The 8102-nt window shown below is 39.9% G+C and overlaps 1 long non-coding RNA gene across 5 annotated transcripts in view; it reads right to left on the bottom strand.

Moving 5' to 3' along the window:
* Nucleotides 1-4327: 4327 nt before the first annotated feature.
* Nucleotides 4328-8102, bottom strand: part of LOC140647547 (uncharacterized) — a 125145-nt gene continuing 121370 nt past the window's right edge. For all 5 annotated transcript variants that reach the window (XR_012040829.1, XR_012040827.1, XR_012040836.1 and 2 more), the window contains 2 exons: nt 7139-7248; nt 4328-4444 (listed from right to left, as the gene is read on the bottom strand). This is a non-coding gene — a long non-coding RNA (uncharacterized lncRNA). The remainder of the gene's footprint in view (nt 4445-7138; nt 7249-8102) is intronic.

The following is an 8102-nucleotide window of genomic DNA, read 5'->3' as shown; positions in this document are numbered from 1 at the left end:
TCTGCAATTTAGGAAAGCCAGTCTTTATATTTTGTAGGGCCAGGACAGCTTTTGCTGTCACATTGTCTCTATCCAGGAATATAAATATTAGACTAAAAAAATAAACTAAAGGCTGAAATGGAAGTTTGCACGGTCCATTATTATTACTAAAATAGAAATATAATTTCTCTCTCTATGCACCCCTAAATAGGTTTCTGTTCTGTCTAATTGGCCTGAGAAGTGAAACAGAGTTGATTGCTAGAATATCTATTTTCATATATGTATTAATCTAATGGGAATTCCATTTAATCTTTCCCTATTTGTAAGACTTCACAGGCTGGACACAAATTGTAACTTTTAAGTAAGTGCTCCTTTTAGTGCCATACCAGTGTCACATTCTGCTAACTCTGAACTAAGATGCTCCACGATGATGCTGAGGGTGCAGCAATTTCCATCATTGCATGCAGTATTGGAAGAGCACAGGGTGTCCTGCATTTTACAGTACCGAAGTGTTTGTCTTCTAAAAGATCTTTTCCAAATGGTTGTTCCTTTTAAAACTTTTTGCTTTCAAAATGTAGCTTTCCAAGTTTGCTCTTGGATGTCTTTTCTTTTGCTTTGTTTTAATGAGAGTAAAAGTCATCAAATACATTCTCTCAATCTCAGGTGTGGGAAAGCTCTGGTAAATCTTGCTAGCAAGGTATGTATAAATTACCACTGATCCTAATTTCCTACCTCTCTGGAACACCAGGAAATCAGTGAAATAGCCACTGATGAACCTTTCCTGGTTCATCCTGTGATCTTCCAGGCCAAGAGCAGGTCTCTGATACTAAAAAATATAAACCTCCTGCAGTTCTGTACCCGGGTACTAATTCTGGTTCCTAGCTTCTCTTCTGGTGAAAGAAGATTAAATTCTGGCTCCATTGCAGCCAGTTGCAAAACACCTGCCAACCTCAACAGGGCGAGAATTTCACCCAGCAATTTCCCTCCACGGTACCTGGGAAGCTTCTGCACTGGGGTGCGTCGCATGTCCCCAGCTGGACCTCTGGCTGCTGTGCTGCCAGAGCCCTGCGGGATCCCAGCAGGAGGACTCCCAGAGTAAGAAGGGCAGGGCATTCCCTTAAGTGATTTTAGTTTTCTAACCAGTAAATGGACGTAACTCAGGGAGGTTGCTACAGCAATACCTCTTGCAACTTCTCTCTTCTTACCTTTTCTTTAACAAGCTGGACCTCAGTATGGATTTTTATCTTTTTTTAAAAATTATAAATGTATCTTCTATCTACTTTTCCAAGTATAAAAATAAGGTACAAATACTTGCATATTCCTCAAGATTTAATCTGCTATGTCATATGCTTAGGTCTTTTACTGCTCTTTAAGGAAAAACAAGGAGAGGGACTTGTTTATCTTGGGGTTTTTTTACTATAAGAAAATGAATTAAAATATTGTTGTATCGAATAGTACAATACTGTTGCGTATATATATCTGTTTGTGTGTATGCATATATATATGTATATATACATACATATACATATAAATACATGTGATCTGAGCTTCCATGGCCAAGCATTAAAGTACAGGCTCTCTCTCAAGATAAAGCTATTGGTTGCCCTTTTTTAGCTCAGGATGATACAGCCTTCACACGGCTGTTGAACTGAAGGACTGTAGCAGCAGTGTCAAGTCCGTGTCATGCATACATCATGGGACTTCGCATGTCGTTCAGTCCACAAGAATAGCTCACTGTATGTTCTACACAGATGAAAAAAATAAAATCTAAATGTGACTGTACTGAAGCAGTGATTTAAAAAATGCTTGTGTGTCCAAAATTCACTTCTTTTGATGTCAGTCCAGCCAAGTATAGTCATATGCCTCTCACAGTTAACTTCCTCTTTGATACAGTCATGAAACCCAGCTGAAAATGAGATATTCTGTGGTTTAAGAACTTGTTCAAAATTTAGGCTGCACATTGTCAGAGCCATGTTTTAAATAAGGGATTTTTGAATTTTGAGAAAGCATCAGTTCCTGTATGCCTCTGCTCATGCTTTCTCTAGGGACAGCAAAGTGCTTTTCAGGAGCATCACTGAGGTTCAGAGAGCTGGGCAGTGGCATGGGGGGCGTAGACGTGCTGAGCCTGACTAGCCATGCCCTGTACCATGATCCTCCTTTCACTCTCCCTCTGTTCACCAAGACTGCAAGCAAAACATATTTACAAATAAAAGAATTAGCTGTACCATGCGATTAGTTAAACTCTTTTTTAAAAACATGTGGGCTGGCCCCCTCTCCACCACAAGCGTTATAAATAACTTGCTTCCTGGCTGTCGTGTTGACAAACTGAACTCCTTCCACCACCTCTGCCACCCCCACCTTCTCCCTTCGCAAACACATGCTACTTCTCCCAGGACTTCAAAGTTTATTTCTCAAACAGTTTGGGGGGGGGGCAAGAGGGGGAAAGAGGAATAAGTGTGTTCACATAGGTCAAAAACCTCAATTAAAACCAAATCCTTTCTTGTTGTATGCTGGGACACGCAGGAACTAAGCCCCAGCTTGTTTTGAAAGTAACACAAAATATTAGCACAGAGATGCTCTGCAAAGATTAGAAACCTTGAACTTCAGAAATCCTGCAGTACTTCTTAGGTGACACTGAAGTGGACTGAAATCCACCCAGGTGTTGCACAGAGGTAGACACTTCCAGCCTGCGTCTTACTTAGCTGTCTCAGTGATGCTCATTTAAACTCCTATTCCAAGGCTTTATGCTCTTACTTAAAGGCTAGCTAACGACTGACCTTGTGAAAATCCCTCTTCAGTGCCAATGATTCGATCAGCAGCATATTGGAAAGTAAAATATTCCCCAATTTAAATGCAAAAGCCTTACTTTATACTGCATACACAAACACAAAATACCTTCTAGCAAGTGCTCCACGTCCAGTGCTTTATGCACAGGGCGGAAGGGTTCTCTTTCTGCGTCAGAGTCATCAAGATCCAGAAATAGCTAACGAGAAGTTTCAAGTGACCCACCGTAAGCATGTAGCAAGTTAAGTGAACAAACTTAGTGGTAAGGAGGTATCTCTGTCTCTTGTTGGGGAGTCTCCCAAATGCTGACTTGTTTTTTACCTATATGAAGCATCTGATGTCACTTTTCTGTGTGGGTGGAAAATGTTGTACAAAGGTTAAACAAGTTCTTTCATCCTTGCTCATGAAAGTAATCTCGTATTGCATTTCCAGTAACTAAGTGCATTACTATAACAGGTTGGGGATTTACTTTATGTATACATGTGTACCTCTGGTGACTAACTGGCCATGTGTTCTCTCCCTTCCTCTTAATCTTGATCAAATTATTGCTTAATCTGAATGCTCTTTTGGCCTGAGTTTATAACGATAGTGCAGCCAACATTTCCAGCTATCAGTAAGCAGGCTTCGTAGCACAGGACCGCAGAACCTGTACCTGCTCTGCATGCTACAGAAAGGAGCTTTTTAGAAATTAAAGCGTAAAGGCTTACATCCCATAAAATAGCCTGTTTCTTCAGCCAAGTACTTAAACAGAGAGCCGTCGCTGAGTACAGCATAGCAGCATGCATTTGCATTTGAGCATAGGAAAAATCCCACTGGCAGTAGCTTAATACTAAGCAGCTGATTATGAGTTTTGTTAGATGGAGGCCTATAAAAAGCTGGAATTGGTGGAGCTGCCTCAGTGGATATAATGCACTAGAACTGTCAAAAAGCCTTTGACAAAGTTTTTTTCCAGAAAGGCTGTTTAACACATGTGGCAGACCGGGATGCTGGAGAAACCATCCTCAGGGCTGAGATACGAAGGCCACGATCAAGTTGCACTCAAAGGTGCGGCTGAAGGTTGAGGAGCTTTACACAAGTCTTTTTTTGCTAGCGTAGTTCCCGTACCGCAGAAGGGTAGGTGTATCAGCACAGAGATCATCACAGCTACCTAACGGAGGCTGTGTAAACCAGGAGGGCTCGCAGCCTCCCACACTACCTACTGCTGCCAGCTTCACCTGAGCTAACAAGTTCAAAGGCAGCTCAGATGTGCCTGCATGAGCTCCGGTAACAGCTCTGCACTATCGACTGGAGCACAGTATAGAGGCGTGAAATAGTGTAAGAACAAACAACCTAGATGGCCTGGCAGAAACTGCGGCGGGATGTCTCATGTCTTCTAGCAGGGCTGTTGATGGGAATGAACCCAAGAAAGGGCTATGTGGTTATGTGGGAGCACCTGCAGGACACACACACACACAGAGATATAAAGTATTGGCCAAAATTGAGTAGAAACGTGGGGAGGACCCTAACAAGGCCAGGTGAATAGCAGCCCAGTACATACTGATAAATAAAAAGCAGCAACCACTAGTAGAAGTGATTGGAAAGTCTCAGACACTTTATTAACTTATAAACTGTGATACTCTGGAAAAGGGCTGGATCACTCCTGACAACAGCTCTGCGGAAAAGCTTCTGTAGAGTATGTCATCTGTGCAAAAAAAAAAAAAAAGGCAAATGATATATTATGAGGTATAAGAAACAGGGTGGAAAATACATTATAAACAGCAAAATGTGATAGGTAAATGAATAATACACTGCCAACTGGATGCTGTGTTCAGTTTTGGTCAGTGCTTTTATAGGAGATAATACAGTCACAGAGGGGATTCAGATAAAAAATAATTAAAATGAGTAGAGGAAAGAAGAATTTTCTATATGAAAAGATAAAAAGGATTAGGTCCATTTAATTTAAAGACAAAATAAGAAGGAATATATTAGAGGTTACTATATGATGACTCTAATACAGATGAAATATCCTGTGCTCCTATTCAACATTTCCCTCATTCAAAAAGTGGAAACATTACATGATAAAAATCCATAAGGTGTGATAAAAGACTGCATTTTTTCACACAACACAAATACAAAATTACTCTCTGGAGCTCTTTGTTCTAGCAGGATTAAAATGGACTGAACACTTATAAAGAAAATTAGAATATGCAAATTCATTAAGTTCAAGAAATATTTTTCAAGAAGTTATATACACCATCTTTAGATTAAACAGATCCTGGTCTGATATCATATGCCAATTCCAGCACACAGTCAGCAGAGGATAAAGGAAGTACGAGAGGGAGGGTGGCATGAAAATAGTTTTTCTATAACTAATGGCATTGCTACTTCAAATATGATATCTCATGCCCTGTTGATATTAGATGCAAGAGTCACAAGTTGTTTATGAAGGTAAGATTCACCCTTTTCCAATGGCAAAGCTTCTGGCCCTATCCTTGCATTGCTGTAAGCCAGTGAACTTTAAACTCTGCATGTTTGCATGCAGGGAACCCACTGCCGATCCAGGCCCGAATCATGCCAGCCCTGTGCCTCAGGCCAGAATAACACTGAGGAGAAAATCCACTTCTGGTGTGGAGAGGAGAAAACATTTTCTTGACAAATGATTTAAAAGAAAATAATAATACTGAGAGCTATTTGTAACTGCTTGGGAAAATCTGAACAAGTCCCCGTAGAGACAGACTGGCAGGCAGAGAGTGGAGGAAACACTGCAGCGATAATTAATTTATTATATAAATCTATGGCTTATCAAGTGATTATCACTCCATATAAATGCCATGAGCAAAAAAGGAACATTAGAGCGTTCAGGAGCATCGACCAGCGTCCTTTTGGGAGGGAAGGACCGGTGTAGTATTGAACCTCCAGGAACAAGTGACTCATGACATGCTGCATGCATTGGCCAGATTTTTCCAAAACCAGAAGCTCTTCCTTCCCCCTACCTTAAAAAGAGAACAAAACAAAACAAACCCCCCAAAATCCCTGAGCCCACAAACAGTACAATGAGAGAGAAAAAAAAATACTTTAAACCCCTGGTCTTCGTAACCTAGTTCCTCCTACATGCATTTCCCGCAAACTGTCAACATCCCACAGGAATCTACCCACGTTACACATCACAGCACAATGCTCCCGACAAAAGCATCTCAACCCATGATGTTTCAGGCAGCCTTTCAAACCGCCTTCAGTGTATCTAGGTTCACCAGCTCTGTAATTAGGTATTAAGTTTAAGCAATCCAGGAATTTATGCAGGGAGATACTTCTTTGGCTGTTCAGCATGATTTATGCCTGCATGGTCTAGCTGGAATGAACAAAGGTTCGTCCCATGAAGAAAATGAGACTTTCCATATCTCTAGTAGGCTCCAGTTCAGTGAAGCACTTAAACATATGTTCAGGTTCATCCCTATTTAGAATAGTATTTAAACAAGCATGGGTAGCTCAGCGGTCCTTTCAGTTCCATGGGACTAAAGCATGCATGTAACTGCTCTCCTAAACAGGCTTTAATTTATAAACAACATCAATAATAATGTTAATAATAATCATCATAACAACATCTGCTCTGTTTGGCTTTACATGACAACACCAGTCTTCAGAAGTGAACTATGATAAATTATAAGCATAGGTTCTTGCCATAAACAAAGCAGGAAAGATAACATCGTGAATAACATTGATCCTTGCCAATACAGTTTTCTTTGGTACATGCTAGAGTGTTGCAGGGTTAAAATGACCATTCAAAATGCCTCTTGGAAGTGTGATTAACTCTCAGCAAGTGACCCAGAGAACTGAAGGCTCCGTCATGTATTTCATTTAGTCTCCAACATAAAGGGTTAGGACAAAAAAGGTGGAAAAATATCATTCTAGGAGACCAGGAGGCAAAAGACAAAATATGGCAAAATGTAAGACAAAATTATTGGGTCACGTCAGCAGCCAGTCCTACAGAGGGCTGCATAGCATGTTTTCAGGTGTTTTGCTAATCATTACACTGGTACGTGTTGAGAGAAGGGATGTTAATGACTCTTCTCATATTCCCAAATAGTTGCCCAGAATGTGAATAACAACAAATTTGGCAATCAGTTCTTGGAGTTTCAGCACCTATCATACCTAGAGTAACTCACTAATCTAAACATGCATCTGCCTCTGTTTTCACCACACATACCTTCATTGCCACAAAACCTGATTTACATTGTTATCTCTTAGGTGTATTAGATGACTTCCTGCGGCCCCTTCCAACTTTCAGATGAACTTCAGATACACCGTAAGCCAGACAACACATTGGAGCTCTACAGCTTCCAATGCACTATCAGTCAGGACTGGTACTCTGATATTCCCTTTATTTAATTTAATTTACCTTCCTAGATATTTCAGTTAGCAGTTTTGAGAAAAGTATGAGCCATTAGCATGCAGACCTCAGTAGTGTTCAAGGACACTGCCGTAGCTGTAGATGACCATCCAGCCGCTCTGCAATAAAGAACAATAGTTAGTGCTTACTGTAGTGGCATGTTTTTCCACATGAATTTTTGTTTTTCTAAATCTAATCTTTATTCACGCTTCCTTGTCTTTCAAAGAAAAATAACAACATTTCATTACTGGTTAATTTTCTGAAGTAACCACTTTTGTAGTTGCATCTGAAAAAAACCCAAATCTTTGCACTTACTATATATATGGATATGTACATAAAACCAGATATATCCATAATAAAATACGCAGAGGTATCTCAATCATGCTCTTTTGCCAGGAAATATTCAAAATGACAAAAGAGCAAATTTAGTGGTCAAAAGACTCACATATCTCAACTGGTACATGGTGCAATTTTTCCATTTGATCTCTACTGTGACCTTACGCAAACCACAATATTTCAGGAAATGTCTGATCTTTCTAGTCAGTGATTGTGAAGCAACATTTTAAAAGAGGGTTTTCAGGCACATTACCAGTTTCTTAATCCATGGAAATGCAGGGGAGGAGAAAAAGCACTCTTGTCTTAGTCATTCAACACTGGTATTAATGATACGTTCATGTATCTAATAACTTTCTGGTTTTTATTGTATGTTAATATTAATGTAAACCAAATTGAAAGAAAAATCATAAAAGTGAGAATTTTTTTATGTCTTAGTCATCACTGAAAGGACAGAATGACAACATCTGGATGTTCTACCAGATGGTCCCAAACCTCCAAGCCTTAAGATCTGCCTGAGTGCAGCACCAGACCTCAAGGTTCAAGATAAGTGATTGAAACATGAAACATCTGGTTTGTTATACAATTACCTCTAAAAAAGTAAGCTTGCAACCCCCCAAAATACAAACATTTATTTTTT

The sequence above is a fragment of the Ciconia boyciana genome, chromosome 1, assembly GCF_034638445.1.
Source record: "Ciconia boyciana chromosome 1, ASM3463844v1, whole genome shotgun sequence".
Lineage (NCBI taxonomy): Eukaryota > Metazoa > Chordata > Aves > Ciconiiformes > Ciconiidae > Ciconia > Ciconia boyciana.
Note: the sequence above shows the minus strand (reverse complement) of the source record. Positions and strands in the feature narration are given on the sequence as shown.